General features: G+C 42.0%; 1 protein-coding gene across 5 annotated transcripts in view; it reads right to left on the reverse strand.

Moving 5' to 3' along the window:
* NDST2 (N-deacetylase and N-sulfotransferase 2) overlaps positions 1-20,581 on the reverse strand; it is a 110,321-nt gene that overhangs the window by 35,198 nt on the left and 54,542 nt on the right. For 4 of the 5 annotated variants that reach the window (XM_053388023.1, XM_053388024.1, XM_053388025.1 and 1 more), the window contains one exon: positions 18,110-18,301. The gene's annotated coding sequence lies outside the window, so the exon portion shown is untranslated. Of the gene's footprint in view, positions 1-5,996; positions 6,022-18,109; positions 18,302-20,581 lie in introns of those variants that run through there. The other variant, XM_053388026.1, reaches the window with a different exon arrangement.

Raw genomic sequence — 20,581 nt, forward strand, 5'->3', positions numbered from 1 at the left:
TCAGCAATTTCAGAGTCCACCTTAACTGACTGGAAGCAGCACAAGCAGGCAGAGTGCCAAGTGCAGACGTTAGACTGAGAAAAGAGACTTCGTGTCCTGACAATCAAAGTGCACAGAAAGGTCACTGCTCTAATTTGAGTGATGCAACACAGCTCTTCAAGGTCTAGTCATCCACAGTGGTAGGGACCTAAATGAACTAGGCATCTGCTTCAGACACAAGAACTTGAATGATCCAAGAGGACTCTTCGGCACACGTTGCTATGCAAGGCTTTCGCTTCAGATATAGGGATGCTTCTTAAGAGACACTATTATGGATATGCAGTGGGTTGGTGGAATTCTATACCACATTAAAATCAAAATCTTGTATTCAAAAGATAAGATTTAAATTGATAGAGCAGGGGCTGCAACAAAATGTTGCAGTGTGGAATGTTCCTATTCAGGTTTCCAGCCACTTCATTCCATTCCAAGCCCTGCTCCTACTATCAGCCAGCATTCCACAGTCACTGAGCATGCTCAGTCCTCATCTGGCTGCTTTGGATATTTCTTCCTCACTCGTATTCATGTTCTAAAGGTTGTTTCTCCCAAGCCTGCTGACACCTCCCTCATCAGGAAGGTGCCATTTTGGCACTCATTTCTCAACCTTAGTCTGGGTGGAGCAGAACAAGCAGAAGTCCAGGTTTGGTCAACATGACTAAACAAAGCTTGTGGCTTTTTCATCCTGCTGCAGCCAGGAATGGGGGAGGAATAAAGGAATCTGTGCTACCAAGCTACGTGTTCACATTAAACATTAACTATGGTTTGATGTGAGGTGTGAGCAAAACCACCTTTTCAGCCACAGCAGCTCCCCAGAGATTTGCAATGAACACAAATTTCAGCATGTCACAAACAAACCAATAAAACATACCTGTTGGAACAGTAAAGAGTAGTAATAGGTGTGTGAGATGCTGCACCTGTCCCAACAGATATTTCATCAATTGCCTTGCCCCTGTGTTTCTCCACTGCCCTGAACTGCCTTTAGCTGCTCTGCAGTTCTTTTTAAAATTCCATAACAGCCAAAAGAAGTGGCAGCTTGAGCTGTGGAGGTAACTGTGGCTGCTCCTTAAAGTAAAGGTAAAGGGGCCCCTGACCATTCGGTCCAGTCGTGACTGACTCTGGGGTTGCGGCGCTCATCTCGCTTTACTGGCCGAGGGAGCCGGCGTACAGCTTCCGGGTCAGTGGCCAGCATGACTAAGCCGCTTCTGGCGAACCAGAGCAGAGCACAGAAACACCGTTTACCTTCCCGCCGGAGCGGTACCTATTTATCTACTTGCACTTTGAGGTGCTTTTGAACTGCTAGGTTGGCAGGAGCAGGGACTGAGCAACGGGAGCTCATCCCGTCGTGGGGATTCGAACCGCCGACCTTCTGATCAGCAAGTCCTAGGCTCTGTGGTTTAACACACAGTGCCACCCGCGTCCCTGCTCCTTAGAGCCTCTCAATTTAAAGGCTGCATTTGTTGAGGCTCAAGAAGCAAGTGTCCTGGGAGGGGCCTTTCCTAGAAGGCAACAGAACTATCTGAAATACACGCAACAGGATTCCAGTGGAGTTTAAAAGGTCTGAAGGAGAAGGCCAATGCATGTTCTTCTCAGACAGCTGGCTAGTGAAGCCATAGAGCCATTGTACCTGAGTGAGAACTTCCAAAATGAAACAAACTTGCCGTTCTGGCAGGTATACTTCGTTCAGGCAAATATAGAATCTGAGCACTTGAAATGTGTCTACTGTGTAGTATTAACTTCTGTAGGTGCAATGGACTTGGGTATGAGGGGAGAGAGAGAGAGATTAGGAAATGAGAATCGGCAGCATAATGGAAGATGCATATGGTACTAAAACCTTCTTCTTCCTCTAACAGAGACAAATGCCTTTGCTGTTATCAGTCTTCCCAATAGCAAGAGGTTTGGTTAGTTGCGAGCCAGACCTGAAAATTGTGTCTCTCTTTCCCAGGGCCGGTTTAGCTCTTCTGCTCCTTTCTCTTCACCACTTCTACTTCTCCTAACCATTTCTCACTGAAGGCAGCAGGTGTAGCGGGAGAGATATTAGCTTTACAAGTAGACAAGCACCTCTCAGAAAGGCCCCTGCTCAAATAAAATCTTTGTTACCTTCAGTGGATGTCTGAGAGTTGAGCGTTTTGTAATGGAAAACAAAGGATCGTTAGACACCCACCTCAGGCCCTGAATTTGTTAGGAGAGCCCTGGGGAGTGGTCCAGAAGCAAAGTAATACAACGATAAGCACAGCATCTGAAGGAAGAAGAAGCCAAGCACATTCACATGTGTGCAAAATTGCTTTACCCCCCCTCCCCTTGGGTTTAAGAACCAAATGCCCCCATCCAGCATTATATATAGGAATGTTCTTGTACTACTTCCAGCATTTCAGTCTTTATTCAACCTTCCAACCCAGCCTGACTGGCATGACAGCATCATTTTAAAGATACCTCTTCAATGCTGGAATGCGTCTCGGCTCCAGCTCTTCACCTGAGAGCACCTGTCAAGTCCTGAAAGAATGTATGCCTTTCATCTTCAGACTCGAGCCACAGTGCAAAGGAAGAGACATTCCTCAATATTATGAGAAGGCATGCATATCCCCTGCCTTCACTTTTCTCAACTGCACTGTGCTATCAGTTTGACAAATTGATCTGTAATTTAATACTGAAGAAACCTTCCAATGCAATGTTTCAATTTCAGTTCCTTCTCCACTGGACTGGGCGGGGGGGGGGCAGTTAAGAATAATTATGCACCTTTCCTGCATAACTTTGTAAGGGTAATGCTGTGACCCCTTTTTCACTCGTTCTTAAAGAACACTACAGTGGTACCTCGGGTAAGAACTTAATTCGTTCCAGAGGTCCGTTCTTAACCTGAAACTGTTCTTAACCTGAGGTACCACTTTAGCTAATGGGGCCTCCCGATGCCACCGTCACATGATTTCTGTTCTCATCCTGAAGCAAACTTCTTAACCCAAGGTACTATTTCTGGGTTAGCAGAGTCTGTAACCTGAATCGTCTGTAACCCGAGGTACCACTGTATAGAAGATGGGTAGGCAAACTAAGGCCCGGGGGCCAGATCCAGCCCAATTGCATTCTAAATCTGGCCTGCGGACAGTCCTGGAATCAGCGTGTTTTTACATGAGTAGAATGTGTCCTTTTATTTAAAATGCATCTCTGGGTTATTTGTGGGGCATAGGAATTCTTCCCCCCCCCAAAAAAAAAATTGGTTCGGCCCCCCCACAAGGTCTGAGGGACAGTGGACCGGCTCCCTGCTGAAAAAGTTTGCTGACCCCTGCTATAGAATCAACCTCATCCTTACATACCCATATTCAGAAATTAAGTGTTCTTGTATTTGCAGTGAAAGAGAATCCTGAGCTCTGATATGATAAAATCTAGAAGGGGAGCTTCTGGAATTCTATTATTAATGAGAGCAAGTTCTATTCAACAGAGTCCTTCACTAACCTACTTGTAAACAGAGACAATGAGGCTGTGACATCAGCTGAAAGAGAAATAGGTTGAACACTGGTATCACATGGCTGCTTGCATGGAACTCAAACCCAAATAATTATGTTTTGCATTGATGTATATTAAAGTTGGTGATTTTTAAAGCTATGACTCCTGGGTCTGCTATTCCAGTCACTTTTTTGCAATGACACTTCTTGCTCAGATTATTGGTAACAATGTAGGGATTAGCAGGAGCCAGTATGGATTTGCAAAAATAAACCCTGCTGGTCTAATCTTATCTTCTCTCTCTTTTTGTCATCAGTTTACTTTCTTAATGGATTATGGGAATTCTGTGGACATAATTTATCTTTATTATGCATTTGACAAAGTCCCCCATAACATTGTGGTTAGCAAACAGGTTAAAAATGTGATAAGGATTTCCTTGGAAACAATTCCTTTTAGAAGATAGCTCTGCCACTTCCACTAACTCATCAGGTCAACTGGCCAGTAGAAAGAAAAGGATGAAAATTGGTTCAAGGGGGCTCTGGTTTGAATTCCAGAGCTGCTTTTCTTACTCTCCACAATGGAAACGGGAGCAGAAGCACAGTACATTGACCTGAGCGCTATCAGCTTTGCAAGCTTCTCAATAATAAGTTCAGTGGCCGAGAGGTCAGTTTTGCAAACAAACTACTTCCTATCACTAATAAGACGACAGCGGCAACACAGCACTGTTGCATCACCCTTCCCCTCTATCTCTGACCTTATAAAATATTTTTTTGAAAAAACAAACAAAACAAAACCAGGGCACTTTCAATTTGACTGGGTTTGAAGAATGAACACTTGTATCAGCAATTGGCAAATTGTAGATTCTTGCCAATGTGGAGTGTGGCAACCTTTACAAAATCCTAAATTTTCCATACTTCTTTTATCATTCTATTGGTTTATTTAAATCATGGGGGAGCCACTGAACACATGGTAGCAGCTAAAACAATTGACAATCCAGGTGAAGTAGACTCTCAGAAGTCACGGAACAGGTAAATTCTCAAAGCGGATTACAATCTCAGCCTTTCCCATTTTCTTTTAAAGCTCTTTAACAATTTTCAGCAAAATTGAGCTGAAAATGTAAGCATATGCATTCTCCCCACAATGAACTGTAGGAACATGAGCTGATTTTTACATTGCAGTTGTAAGCTACCATGAGTATTTTTAAACAAAAAGATGAAGTATTTTTAAACAGAAAAGGGGGCTCAGAACTATTTCGATAAAAGTCTTACCAGAAAATCAAAAGCAACGATAATAAAAACTTTCCAGAGAACAGATTAAGAAGAAACAAAGGATTTATCCACACCTACCTTTCCAACAATTTTTCCAGGTGCTTTGAAGCTCCATGTCCAAATGCCCCCCCCCATTTTTGCTCAAGCTTTCCCCACAAAAACCCACTCTTTAGAGATCATTTGGAGCAAATGGCAATCCACTTAAAACTTGAATTGACATTGCTCCGATTGAGCACTAAATAGCAGGTTTTCGCAGGGAAAGCTCTGGGGCAAAATTAAAAATAATGTATGCTCTGACACAGAGTTCTTAACCGCAGGCCTGTGTCCAGAAAGTGTGTGGCAAAAGCTAACTGCAGACAAGCCCTAAAAGACTCTTGATGACCCCTGATTTTACTAAAAAATATTTCTGAAATCCACAAAATGGATCTGAAGTGTTCAAAACCAAGAAGGGCTTTTCTTTTGCCAAACAGGCAGATCATCACATTTAAATGTAAAATACCTCAAATACCTCACCTTGCAAGTTTGAAACCCAAGCATTTTCTCTATCTTTTGCGCCCATAATGTGGTTTACAATATCTGCTTCTGTCAGCTAAAACAAACTATTTAGGTCCCAAAGGGAAGTGAAGGAAGCACTTGCTAGCTCTACATGACCAGTGCTTCAAGTGAAATGCCCCTCCTTTCATTGACCACATAGTTGCTAAGTTGCCCAGAAGTCATTAAATGCCATTGCTGTTTTTTTTCTTTACTCCAAAGTTGTCAATAGTCTGTGAAAACACAGTTCCTTAAATCATATACTGTGCTTACTCCTCTGCCATCTATTTGAGATGGAGACTGTGTGTGTATACAACAATCTACACCCCCAGTAAAATACAGCAAGGTCTACATAGATTTAAAGGACATGAAGGGAAGGACCCCGTCCTTTGCCCAGAACAACTCTGGAAAGTATTCACATTACTCACTGAAATTCCAGAAACAGTAGGAACTGTGGTGCTGTCCAAAGAGAGGCTGGGCATAGCAGAATTCCACACTTCGTATCACAACACCTATCTAGCTCACATTTCTCTTCTAAGGATTTGCAGATCCATTCCTGTCCTTATCAAATCCGTTTACACACACCAAACATTTGACCATGGCAAGGCTTTGAACTCCATTCGCTGGGAACCCAAAAAGAATCTGGCAGCAAATCAAAAGCATTTCTTGTTTAGAAGAAACTAAACAAGCGTTCCGCTGATTCACACACAGAACAGATGAAGCAAATCCTACCTTATCCCTTGTAGAAGAGCACATTGTAGTAGTGCTGCACGGTTTGGGGGAAGGCAACAACCCTGACTTTCCCTTTTGTTTCCATGGCAAGAGAATTTAAAAAAGAACGCTATAACACACTGCCAAGCAGAATGACAACTCAAAAAGCCACATCAATAAGGTAAGGAGGGAGGGGGGGGGGGGAGAAGAAAAGGAGGGGGCTAATGGGGGCCACACAGACAGACAACAGCACCTGACACTACACTGTGGTATGCACTGATAAGTTGCCCGGAGAGTTTGGCTTTTTCAAGCTGTCACATGCTCACAGTTGTTTAAAGACATGAAAATGACAAAGTAAGAAGGTTCCCTGGTGGATTTATTCACCAGAGGAAAAGAAGTCCCTTTGGCATGGCTGTATCTCCAGGCAATATCCAGTTCAGTTGAGAGGGGCTCTGAAATCAAGTAAAAACCTCTGCTAAGAGATAAATTGTTTTCAGAGCCTAATAATAATAATAATAATAATAATAATAATAATAATATAGCCCCAAAGAACTATGAAAGATAGGCATTTCCTATTTCCACTCCAGATATGTTTTGCTTTTAACAGCTAATTATACTTTGTCTTCTGAAGAAATTATGCAAAAGTCGTTCTCCATTACTTAACAAAAACCTAAACAGAACAAAATGGAGAGCCAGAAGAGGAGTGGCATATTAAAATGGAAAATGACAGTTTCAGTGTTGAAACATTAACTGTTCTGATAGAAACACAGCTTGTAAAAAAACAAACAAGTAGACTCAAAAGAACAGCAACCGTATGAATTTACATAACCTGAAATGCTTTTGTGGTTAACTACTAGCAACTATATAAAAGTCAGAATACATAATGAGACAGAGCAAAACGGGAATATTCAGTATAGGTCTGATTTATGAGCACCATCGGTAAGAGAACACACGTTTTACTAAAGCTCCATACAAGAAACAGGGCTGTATCTAGGACAGTGGTTCCCAACGGGTGGTCCAGACCCCAAGGGGTCCTCATAACCCACTCAGGGTGTTCATGGCACATACCAGTCAACTGTGCAGGGAATTCCATTGGGGGGGATGTGCTCTCATGCGAGAGCATGGTGTTCAAAAGCTTGAGAGATCATGGCCAGATACAGATCTCATGCGAGATCATCACACCCCAAAACACATGCGTGGGTCACATGACTTGCACAGGAGCACAGCCTGGAAGACACACATCCTGGTTTTTGCACTGGGACATATTGGAGAGTATGGTGGCACCATTCATATAACAAAAATTACTATAGCGATATCTACATTTTTGAAAGTAGGGAGGTCCATGGCTTGGCTTTTGAAAAACAGGGGGTCCACAGTACTTAGCTAATTGGGAACCACTGATTTAGGACATTCTCTCTCTCTCTGACACACACACCGCTTCTTCTCCTTCCTTGTATTTTGGCTCCCTCCAGTTCAATCCAGACAAGTAGGACAAAACACTGGTGAGTAATTCTTCTGCCCTGGGAGGAAGCCTTCAGCTTATTCTGGACAGGGTTACAGTGTAGGGATACTGTCCTATCTAGTGTTGTTTTTGGTGTCCCAAGAGGCTTCTGCTATCATGAAGTTCCTCTCACCAGCTGTGTTGGATTTGTCAGTTACAGCCCTTCTGAGACAAGGAATAGCTTGGCCACAATCATCCATTCCCTGGTTACACCCAGTTTGGATTAGTATAATGCACTGGAAGCTATATGATTGGCCACTGCTGGAAGCAGAGTCCTGGGACAGATGGATCTTGGTGTCATAGCTCTGGAGTCCAGCAGTGACCAATACACAGGCTAAGGAGCCAGACTGGGTTCCTGGCTCTGATGCTAGTGTTAAGGGGATCACTGAAGTAGCAGCTGACAGGTAGCAGCCACAGAACTAGACGTCACAGCACCAGGGCCCAGGATACTACTGCAGCAAGGTTCTTCATGGGCACCTTCCCCTGATGAACTGGTGCACCTTCCATACTAACTTGCCAGTCCAACAGGGCAAGGAATTAATCAGGCAGAGGAAGTGCCTATCTTCAGACTTTATGTTGATCCTAGTCCTCTGAAAGGGGGCAGAAAATAGAAGCGATAAGACTGGAAGTAAAAGCTGAAAAGCAGAGCTAGATGCTTACCAAGAGCTCTCTCTCCTTCGTGCTACAACAACCACCTTGCCTTGCTCCATGGGCTCCTCTTGCAGAACCAGAACAGAACATTTGGCCTGATCTAGGGAACTATGTCATCGGGGTTCAATACTTACAAACTGGCTGTTGCCCTTCACCTTCTATGTCTAACAAGAACCAGTAGTATGCTCCAGATCTCCTAAACATGTGTTTAGCTAAAGTTCCTGTCTTATGGATAAGGAATCGTACTGGTTGAGGTGGCAAATCCTAGAAACAATTACTCACTTCTCATTCCCTTTCAAATGTGATTTAAGAACACTTAAATGACATTGTGCTCATTCTAATGACATTATGAGGACACCAAGTCAGCACTTCTGTAACAACAGTAAGGGTAAAAAGACAGCACAAAACTTCTTTAGATAGATAAACCTTTACCTAGCACCTAAAGAAATCCATTTCCCCAAATGCCAATGCCAAGCTACAGGTGACATCTTCTGTCACATTCTGTCTGTCAATCAATAATGAACCAAGAAGTTTCACTGTGACTATCTCATTATTCTATAATAATTCTGATTTTCAAATGTCTTCTGCAAGAACCAGGTAATCTGACTTAGCAACTTTGCTATACCTGTAAGTGATTATCCTTCTAGTTTTGTTTGGGAAAACATAACTACATTCTTTGTGCATCTGCTAATATGGGCATTTTTTGGATTCCCTTAAGAAACACAATTCTGGGTGTGCCCTCACCTCGCCCGCGACTGGTCTTTTGAAAAAGAAAGGGTTTTCAGTGATATCCCACCTTGTCACTGTTGAAATCGCTCCAGTCTCACTACAAATGTGCAGATCTGAGACGGCACAATAATTAATACAGGTTCAAAATTACTGGACTAGTATTTTTATTGTGGTGGCATTTCAGATGGTGGTTTTCTAACAAGGATTACTTGACTGGAGGGGGATGGAGGTCCTTTTAAAGGAGTTAAAACATCTTTTCCCAAGAGGCCTAACATTTGCACTAATAATTCCCTGCTCTCCCTGCACCTGACACTTGTCATCTCTTACACAGCAAAGAGGAGACTGCAAGGAAGCAGAGGCAAACATCACTCTCACTCTGTACTTGACAGATGGTATCCGCGAGGGAGAGCTTTGATAAATCATTCATTTCCATGATTACAATAAGGGCTAGAGTATGGATTATTTGATATTTTTAACATCTGTGAAGAAGGCAGCAAAACTTCACCCTTCTGTTTAAGGAGAAACACAGGCTTGCTAACCCCTATGCCCTCACACCACTTAATCACACACTAAGGAGATCTACTGAGAGCCATGCTACTAGTTGACTGTCACATCATAAAATCATTCTGTTCTCTTCCGAGGACTGGGAAACCAGGAATATGGCTGCTCAAGGATTGTGTATTTTAAAAGCTATAAGTGTTAATGGGTTAATTCCATTAGTAGTGAGGAAAGAGCTAATTCCCTAGATGCACCTAGCTGAATCTGATGAGGTCCTTATCAGTGTTACTGGGCAGATTAGGTATGTAACCTCTGTATAAAAGAGCTCTGATTATGGTGTGGGTAGTGGGTGGTTGTCAGGAAGGAGTGGACTGCCATGGAACAGTGGAGTTATCTGAACACTTTGAAAAGAGCTCATTTGAGAAGAAGACTTGGAGAATTGCCAGACTTCAGGACTCAAAAAACTTTACGCCAGTGGTTCTCAATTAGCTCAGTACTGCGATCTCCCCGTTTTTCAAAAGCCAAGCCACAGACCCCCTACTTTTGAAAATTATGGTATCTCTATGGTAGTTTTTGTTATGTGAGTGGTGCCACGGACCCCCAGGTGGTTTATGTGGACCCCATGGGCTACGCTGACCACGAGTTGGCAACCACTGCTCTAATCTGTTGCAGGACTTTGTGCAAATTGACTTAGAACTTGTGTGTGTGGGTTTTGTTCAGCAAGGGCTCTGAAGTATAGAAACCCCTCTGGGACCAGAGGGAGAAAAGTCTTTGTGCAACCTATATAAAGTGTGTGTTTTGTGTATGCCAAGCAAAACAACTCCGCTTAAAGCAGCAGTTTCGTGTTGGCGAGCTTGACCACTTTACTGAAGCTTCCATGGTGCACACACAGAGAGCAATATTTATATGTTCAAGATAAACACACACCCCAACAATAAGACACATTGTTCCTGATGGAAGTGCTGAATGGGAAGGTGGAAAGCCACACAAGTCTGATCCAGAAGTCCAGTAAGGATGGGTCATCAAGATTGCAGCCATCCTGAAGTAGCTGACTAGCCAGGAAAAATATTCAGCACAGCAATGCACAACTTTTTATCTAACCCCAAAATGCAATAAAAGTATAAATTAATGATAAGATCCATATTTAAACAGAATCCACTTCTTGGCAGCAGAGATACCCACAGATCATATGTGAGGAACTATGATACAACAATGTTCATAGATGTGCTTGGTGGAGTTTTTATATGTTAAGACGTTCTGTTTAGATGTACTACTGACAATTCAACAAACATTTCCACAGTTTAAAATATCCAGGGCAAAACATGGCTTTTCTAAGCTGCACTATGTATCTAAATGAAAACATAACATCGAAGACTACAAATCTCGATATAAAAAATATTTCTTATACATTCCAATAAAAGATATGGTCAATGATTTGCAATCAGTAAGTAAAAATCTAAAACCCAGGCAGAACATTTACCACCATGAATCAATCAGCATATGCCATACTTAGATGAGAATTGTGGTCCAGCAACATCTGGAAGCAACCACATAGGCCACCACTGATCTAAATCTAGAGGGCTCCATAGTATACCTTGGTAGAATTACATCAAAGAAAGCAACAAAAATGTCAGACTTTGAATGACACTGCAACAGTTCTCATGAAGTGTGGAAAATGAACGTTTAATGCTTTTATTCCGAAGGTGAAATGTGTCAACACTGATTTTCTTCTGTGATGTGAAAAAGAATCCATAGTTACTGGCATCTGCTTGTCAGTTTCTCTCAACTCGGTTACAACAGAACAATTTTCAACAATGAGTGAGTGACAAACCAAAAGGGAAGTTTGGCACTAAACTGGCTTGTTCCAAGGACCTCCAAGCTCTTATAGGAGTCCCCACTCGCCACTGAAAAACAGCTGAGATTTGTCATAGGTAAGGCACAGGATCAGCAGCCTGGGGTGATTAAGCTTGCGTAGAACTAACCCATAGCTTTGAGATAACCCAGACACACTTAGAAACAGCAGCAGTGTAAACAGGAACCACTGAATTCTCACCAACAGAAAGCTAAAATGAGCATACATGCTAAACTCAATACTAATGGCAGATACCTGCCCAGGACCTCCACTATACAGGCCTGTTTTGACTCTACTGACATTATCACGAGAGAGACAACCAATTTCAGGTGTTCTTCAGCTTCTATAAATCTAGCTGCCAAACTGGAGATGAGAAACAGCCAAGGTTCTTTCCATTATCTGAAACTCATCTGTTCAAAAGCTCTGCCATCAGTCAGCATTTGTTTACTGTGCGGAGCACCTGATAAGAAACAGATCTGTGGGATTTGTACCTCCTCATACTTTTGAGCATCAATCAGACCTGAATTTCCACTTTGCAATGATTTGACAGAAACCTGAGTGCAACAGGTGCTTTGTGGTATCTGATTGCACATGTATTACTCTCTGTGTGGCCCAAAGTCTTTAACCCAATTCCATTATGGTACAAAACGGCCTTTAGAAAAGTACAGGATTCCTAAATATTTAATCCTGATAACAGGCTACAATTGACACCTGACAGAAAAGTATATATAGATGCAAGACAACTAGTGCTAGACCTTTTACACTTCTTGTCTACATGATTTAAACATCTATTTATTTAAAAAATTGATATCCTACATCTTGCACCTACCAAAGCAATTTACAATCAGATAATATAAACATATTAGAAACAACAAACCGTTTTTTAAAGGTCTAAACCTTTAACAAAGATTCCTAACCCCAACCCTAAGGATTAATAATAATAATAATAATAATAATAATAATAATAATCAGTCCTCAGAGAAACATTGCATCTGCATTCATGCTAAGCATCAGAATGTGTTGTGTTTGAGGTTGGCAATATGATGACAGTGGTGGCAATATCACATAGGGAAGTGGAATGGCTCTAAAGTTTTTCCTTTCTCTAATCTTGTACAAAGTTCTGTGCTGTTTCTAAGCTCTTGAGAATTATTAGACTGGGTGCGTTATAATGTATTAAGTAGCATATTAGTGATAGCATATCATAAGCTGCCTTTGAAATTATGTGGACATGCCAAAGTAGCATTGCTGCATCCACCTTAAATGAATCTAAATGGGTGTTTTATCTCCTAGTATTTGTATCCTCCTTCGGACGCACACGTATGCAATCACAATCTGTCAAGCAGACACTCTGTTAAGCCTGTGGTGAGGGTGACAGAGAACCAGCTGTGTTCACTGCTACTTTCCGCAGAGAGAATAATCACATACATAGAAGAGGAGCAATAGGTGTACAACCCAGAAGATCTAAACTATGGCAAAATCTTTTTCAATTATGTTGTAACTAGACATTGATATTAAGCCATGACCTTGATTAAACAAAGTCAACTGAGTAATGTTACACGTATTTTCATGAGGAAGATATTTGTAAGTGTTCTAAGAGCCAACTCTTGTAGAATCCTACCCATAGGTTTAGGGGGGAAGAACACTTGGGTGGCTGGTAGTCATTTGCGGTAGGGACAACAGGCGCTACAATACTTTGGGTGCAGCAAATTATGACAGAAAGGGACCTCGGTTTTGTTATATTTTGATACTTGGTACACCGCAGTGAATTGGCATGTTAAAATAAGCATTCTCTAACTTGAATACAGCCATCACTTATGGCTCAGCTCTTGCATCCCTGTTTGTCAGACTAGATAGAGCTTTGAGAAACAAGGGAAGTGTTGCCTTGTCCAACACTAATTAGAGAAAATCTGTGAGAGAGCAGTGCTTTCCTCTATTTCCTCCAAGGGCTGATTGTGTAGGGGCCAAACTAGACATACATTTACCGTATTTTTCGCTCTATAACACGCACCAGACCATAACACGCACATAGTTTTTAGAGGAGGAAAACAAGAAAAAAAATATTCTAAACGAAATAGTGGATATATGATTTTTGTGGTTCATGCTGTGGCCACAGACATGTGATCTGACAGTGAGTTTGGAGTAGCCCAATGCAAAAATCCTGAGGATCCATGTGGATCCATGCTTTGTAACCACGGAGGAGGGAAGGAAGGGGAACCATGGATCCTCTGCTCACGACTGCAGCATATCCCCCCCGCCACCCGCAGGCATTCCCTCCATAACACGCACAGACATTTCCCCTTACTTTCTAGGAGGAAAAAAGTGAGTGTTATGGTGCAAAAAATACGGTAAATAAAAAGCAGACAGATATATATATTGTATTTTCCTTGGCTAACCACTTTGAAGGTTGTTTAAAAAACAAACAAACAACCACCAATCAAGTGGTACATAAATTCTATGAAATAAGTAAGTAAGTAAATAAATTTGCTTATTTTCCTCTTGTAGTCCACATGGAGTCTAGTTAACATGTAATCAGGTAACATTCACAGATTTCCCCCCATAACTGAAAGGGCTAGAAGCTAACACCGGAACCCTGGGAAGTTTAAACTGCTTGCCCAACTCCACACACATCCAAGCCAGGAAGTAACAAAATGCTTATAGGACGCGTGGGAAAGCTTGGCTCATGAGTAGGTGCAAAAGTCAAGCCAGTCACAAAGAACCTAGAGGATTATGTAGAATTGGCTGGTTATTTTTATCTTCTTTTCACCACTCCTTTAAAAACAGATGAATCAAGCAGAAATAACTTTCTTCAACATTCCCAAGTCACGTTTTTTCTCCATCATAATCGGTATTTGATCTGCACTGTGAAACTACTTAATGCTCTTCATGAAGCCTTTAGACTTAAGCAGGAAGTCAAGCATGTTCTCTCCCTTCAAGGTGCACATTCCATTGTCTTCTGAAGTGGTACGAGAGGGCTGTCAATCACACTCAAGTAACACGTACTAGTGACAGTTTGTCTTAAATATCTTAGTAACGGAGCAAACAGGTTCACAAATACCACAAAACATCATTCTTAAAAATAAGGCCTGAGGCTTTCCAATCTATAGCCTTAGTTTAGCAAGCATTCTTGTGACTGGAAAAGGACAAGCTATGATCCTTTGTTCAGCGTGATAGTTGAACTAGGGATGGTGATCTTTTTAAACTCCAAGAAAACCACAAGTACCACATTTTTCGCTCTATAAGTTGCACTTTTCCCCTCCTAAAAAGTAAGAGGAAATATGTGTGGGTCTTATGGAGCGAATGCAGGCTGCGCAGCTATCCCAGAAGCCAGGAGAGCGAGAGGGATCGGTGCGCACCAATCCCTCTCGTTCTCCTGGTTTCAGGGATAGCTGCACAAAGCCTCCGGAGCGCAACGGGATTGCTCCTCCCGCTGTGCTCCGGAGGCTTTCCGTTGCCTTCACTGAAGCCAGGAGAGCGAGAGGGATCGGTGCTTTCGTTGCGCAGCGATCCCTCTTGCTGTTCTAAGTTCGCTTCGCTGGAGAGGCACTGCGCAGCTTTCCCTCTCTGCGCAGCGCCCCTTCAGCAAAGCGGGAGGAGAAACGGAGCCCCTTCTGTTTCTCCTCCCGCTTTGCTGGAGAGGTGCTGCGCAGAGAGGGAGAGAATATTTTTTTCTTGTTCTCCTCCTCTAAAACTAGGTGCGTCTTATGGTTGGGTGTGTCTTATAGAGCGAAAAAGACGGTAGTTTTGGTTTACTTATAGTCGTGTGTTTATGAGAAACGAACCACAACCCCTAGCTTGGACATAACACCAAGGAACGGATTATGGTTTGTTTCTCCTGTGTACTAGTGGGGGGAGGAGCTAAGTGGAGTTCTCCAGGGAAGGAGATTCACAACTGAGGGGCCACCACTGAAAATCCTTGCCCGTAATATTCACTAATAGGCTCATCCTTAGTGGTGGGACAAGAAAAAGGGCTTTCAAGGGACTGTAGGGTTTGGGCAAGTTCTAAGGGTGCAGCAGGTGGTCCTTACATATTAGATACTACATACATAAATCAGGAAACCTGCCCCTTTGCAAGAGCCTGATTCAAAAAGCAGTCATGCATACTTGGCATTTGATACAATACTGCTCTATTTATAAGCCCTCCCAATAGCTTGTTTGTATTATCCTAATCTGAGAAGCCACTGTGATCATTACTAATAAATCTCCGCTAAAACATTCTGCAAATCAATCGATCACTAACTGGACATCTTATATATTTTAAAATAATATCCATCATCTGCTAACTTCATTCACCCCGGCCCACCATAATTTAATCAGATTATAATGAATTTTACATTTATTAATGTGGCCATAACCATCACCTTCTATAACATTTTCCTCCCTCCCACAAATGTAGGGCAACGTATCCTCACAACTCCTGTGAGACTAGGCTGAGAGACTGCCTTGCTCAAGGTCACTCAATGAGCCCAATGGCTGAGCAGCAATCTGAACCTTGCCCAACCTGGTCATAGTCCACACTGAAGCCACCACAACACACTGGCTCTCCGAAGAGCACAGAAGTCAGTTTCAAGATCTAGAAACGTTTCGGTGCGTGACAAATGCTTTCTCCAACTTTCTAAGCAAACACTAGCACCAGAGCTGGCTTTAAAGTCACAAAAGCCCTGCTGTATATTCAGTTTGGCAAACACACACAGGAAGCACAACATACTGACTATGACCTGCAGGTCTTAGGTTGCCTCCCAAATACAGTGGATAATGGCTCCCAAACAAAGACCTTGTTCAACACTCACTTGCAGCGTAATTTTATACATGTTAACTCAGAGGCAAGTCAATGGTGCTCACTCACTAGCGTGAGCGATTAGGATCACAGCCTGAATTTGTTTTCTTGGAAAAAGAGAAGTTATTTCAGCCAAGTTAGCATTAACTACAACATTGCAAAAAGGGTCGACCAGTTGTTAGGAAGTGAATAATGCATTGCATTTCTATAGGTTTATTTCCAGGCATAGAACTGAAAGGGCATCATTAAAGCTCACTTACTTTAGAATAATCCCCATTGAAGCAACTAAGAAATATTTTTGAGTAGACCAGGACTGTCTACTGTACAGGACTGCATAGCAAAAAGTTATTGAATCAACCAACCACTTACAGGCAAGAGATAGCAATATGGACAAGCCTGAAAGTGCCTCCTGATACCAGTTTAAAACAGCAATAGAAAAGCAGCTTGAAGGATTTTTGAACAAGGAAGCAGCAGGGCAGAGATGTGGTGGGTGTTTTGCTTCTTATACTGTTACAGTTTCTTCTCTCTGACCCCCCCCCCAAGCTTAAAAATGTGTATTTTGATCCTGTGGTGCGTGTGTTTGGAAGGGAGGGTATCATCTGGACTCTCACTGGGATGCGTGTGCAATGTGCAGTCAATAAATCACAGATAAGGAATGGGTTTAACACCTCTCTAACACTCACAATAAGCTGTTTGCTTATCTTGTTAAAGTCAGGGCTCCATTAAAATAAGTGTAGTTATTCACGCTGCAAGCCAATTAAATGCACATTAAAACTGAGTATTTCATAGGGCTGCAACCCAATTAAACAAACTTTAAAACTGATTATTTACCAGATTTTAGTTGGTTAATTTACTGATTATATAATATTTTCTTATTACATCTGTCTCTTTACTGGGGTTCCTCTTAATATTTAGCAAGACAAATGTTTGCTGCATATATTTCTGCTAGATAGATAGTGATTTTTAACAAGTTTCGCACCTACCCACCTCCAAACCCCAGGTGGACAGTGGAACTCAATATATGATCTTTCACACGTAATTGCAGGCATACATTCAGCTCTTCCCAAAGACCATCTTGGAATAAATTTTCCTTTTTTATGCCCATCCAGGCAACAAAGCAAGAACCAATTAAAAAAACACAAAAAGGTTGTGCCAGCAGCAGTGAAGTGTGCCTTCTTGGCTGGGTTCTCTCTCCCACCAGAAATAGGGATATTAGCACAAGGCCCCAGCATCATTGCAGAGGGCTCTGGGTAATCCATTTCCCAATGGGAAAGGTGCCCAACAGCACCTTTTATCCTCATTTTATAAAACAGCACCAGGGAGGTGAAAAATGAGTGTAGCAAAGTCATGCTGTGCTGCTTCCTCCAATAATGTCCCCTACTAAGAAATGGGAGGAACTCTCAGAGGAGAATTCAGAGCACGATTCTCAAGTGTCTATGGAAGCGTGAAAAAGACTTTCCATTTTCTGGAGAACAAGGGACATGCAAAGGAAAGAAGAGTCACAAGGGTTTAAAATGAAAGATTGGGTGATATTGGGGCAATGCCCAATTAAACAGATCCAAAATTTTAATGAAGCAACGTCATTTAATCAATTAAGGTTGAAGCCCTAGTAGGTGACCCCTAGATCCCCAAAGAGAACTGAGGATGAGGCTGGCTTGGGGTTCCTGAGTCCATACATGGTCTATTGCTGTTTTTGCTAGAAGGAAAAAGGTTGATTGGTTCCCAATGTACAACCTATTGTTTAGATGTGGTATATAATTACGGCTCAAGATGAAAAAGTTCAACACAGAACAATTAAATTGTTTCTCAAGCTAGAAAAGGTTTCCTCCACCTTAATCTAAATAAAAGCAAAACCAAGGTAAGTTCATTCTGACTGAATGGCTCCCTTTCCCCAAGTTCCCATATTTTAACAATTTCAAGTAACCATCCAAGGAGCCTGGCAACTGCTAGAGATTTTTAACAGCCCCGCTCCAAGCAAATCCAGAAACCTTATGCTCACACAAAGACTGCTGTTGAGGTCCCTTGAGCAAGCAGAAGCCCATGTAATAGAGTTTGCTGGGTGGCCCATACACTCTGTCTTCCAGGACTAGGTCTTTTCAGATCAATAGATATTAGTGAAAGCTGCTTACCTGCAAATGCTGTTCAATAGCACATCTCGCACACAGTAGCTTTGGATGTAAGAAACAAGTTGGTGGTGCTTGTTGGTATTGTCTGATGGAGATCTTGCATAGGAAAGACATGCAGGCCAGTGCAGCCACTACAAAGGTACCAGACTGGAGGTCTTAAGAATGCCTTCTTCTAATCCGTTAGTATTGGGAAACCTAAGTGTCCAAGAACAAGAGGAGACTGTGGTTATTCATCCCTGTTATTCTATGACATATCATTTCAAAATACAGCTTTGAGCTGAAAGCATGCTGTAACCTGATAAGACTTCAGAGGGGCACAGCATACGCTTCACTTTCTCAAAGAGATTGCATGTAATGGAACCAATTGCGACGCCTCATCCACTAGGAATTACTCCTGTCTAAAGCAGCCATTTCGCAGGGCCCCCTAATGTGATGGGCACTAATTTGGACTATTTCAAAGACATAAAAATCAAGATGTAATACATCTATAATTAGTTAGAAATAATTAATAATAGAGGTAAAGGTAAAGGTACCCCTGACCGTAAGGTCCAGTCGCAGATGACTCTGGTGTTGCAGCGCACATCTCACTCTATAGGCTGAGGGAGCCGGTGTTTGTCCGCAGACAGCTTCCGGGTCATGTGGCCAGCATGACTAAGCCGCTTCTAGCGAACCAGAGCAGCACAGGGAAATGCTGTTTACCTTCCCGACGGAGCGGTACCTATTTATCTACTTGCACTTTGACGTGCTTTCAAACTGCTAGGTTGGCAGGAGCAGGGACCGAGCAACGGGAGCTCACCCCGTCGCGGGGATTCGAACCGCCGACCTTCTGATCGGCAAGCCCTAGGCTCTGTGGTTTAGACCACAGCGCCGCCTGCATCCCTAATAATAGAGGTAAGATACAACTAAAAATACAACTCTTGGGTATAATCTACTAATAACTATTGCTTTGGCATTTTTGAAGAATGAAGCTCAGGAATTGTATATGCCTTCATTCTATATCTGAAATTGGTTAAAATTTATGCAATAAAATACAAAACAGACACAAAATCACAATGTGGCCATCTAACAGTACAATTTTAGGTGACAACATGCTCAAGGCCTAGGGGAGAGTCACAGTTCCTTACATTCCACAGCACAAGAACAGCACATTCAAAAAACCAAATATTTTCCCTCCCATTCTCTTTTACTGTCTATCTCAATGTTTTATTTTCCTCTTCCTATCCTGCTGTATTTCTGTATGTGAAAACCTTCAGAAAAGTTTACAAATAAACTTGCATCTCAAGTTAACCCTTTTCAGGGCTACACTGAAAGTAAGAGGTTGAAATTACTCTGCATGAAATATTACTTCCAACAGTTCAACATGTCTGAACCGGTTACTAAACCTCTTTTTAAAGTTAATGTCCAAACCAGAACAAAACTGGAGAGTTAAAAAAAAATGCTGATGAATCAGAAGTGAACCCAAATTTTTAATGGTTCAATTCCCTGGAGAAAATGTGGAGATGTATGTATGGTCCGAAATCCTTCCATTTCCTCTATTACATCATAAATATTTAAATGGTATAGGAAAAACCATCAGCAGAACTTTAGCAGCCAGCTAGGTTGTCCTCTGCCTTCTGAAATATTGCACTGCTGTTGAGTAAATAAGGCTACACAATAGAGTGCCTTATGTGGTTCCATTAATATGATAAATTGAAAATGGCTCCCCAATAAAACAATCAAAATCTTCTTGCTGCATTCCCATTCCTAAACTACATTTTTATTTATCTACCCCATTTTTACCCTGCCTCTCTACCTTAACACTGTTGAAGGCAGATTAAAATTTACTAACCCCCCCTTCAAAAAGATAAATCACAGTAACTGACGCACAGTAGAGCAAAGCAATATAACTACAAGTCTAACAAAAGGGCAAATTGAAACTCGCCTAAACGAAGAGGTCTTTACTTGATAGTAAAATGCAATAGTAAGAGAAAAAGCAAAATGAATCTTTCATGACGGGGAGATCCATAATCCATAGAGATGTCCCCCCCCACCTCCATTTAACTCTACTTCAGCTACTCAAGGGACATAGGGAGGCTTGTCAAACTGACTGTAAGGAACAGGCAGAATTATAACTGGAACAAACTGCCCTTAAATTATCTTGCCCCTAAACTGCTTAAGACTTTAAAAGGTAATAATGAACATCTTAAATTGCAACCAGAAATGAGCAAAGCTGAGCAAAACGCATTCTGCTGTGCCCCACAGGGTTCCACCTTGTTCCCCAAGCTAATTTTCAGAAGCTGCTGGGAGAGGTCATCAGGAGATTTGGAGTGAGGTGGCACCAATATTATCTAATCTAATCTATCTATCTATCATCTTCAGATAGGTAGCCGTGTTGGTCTGACACAGTTGAAATAAATTAAAAAATAAATGCTGAAGAAGAAGTAGTGTGCATGCACACGAAGGCTTGTACCCAGAACAAACTTGGTTGGTCTCTAA

Source organism: Podarcis raffonei, chromosome 5 (assembly GCF_027172205.1).
Source record: "Podarcis raffonei isolate rPodRaf1 chromosome 5, rPodRaf1.pri, whole genome shotgun sequence".
NCBI classification, from domain to species: Eukaryota; Metazoa; Chordata; class Lepidosauria; order Squamata; family Lacertidae; genus Podarcis; species Podarcis raffonei.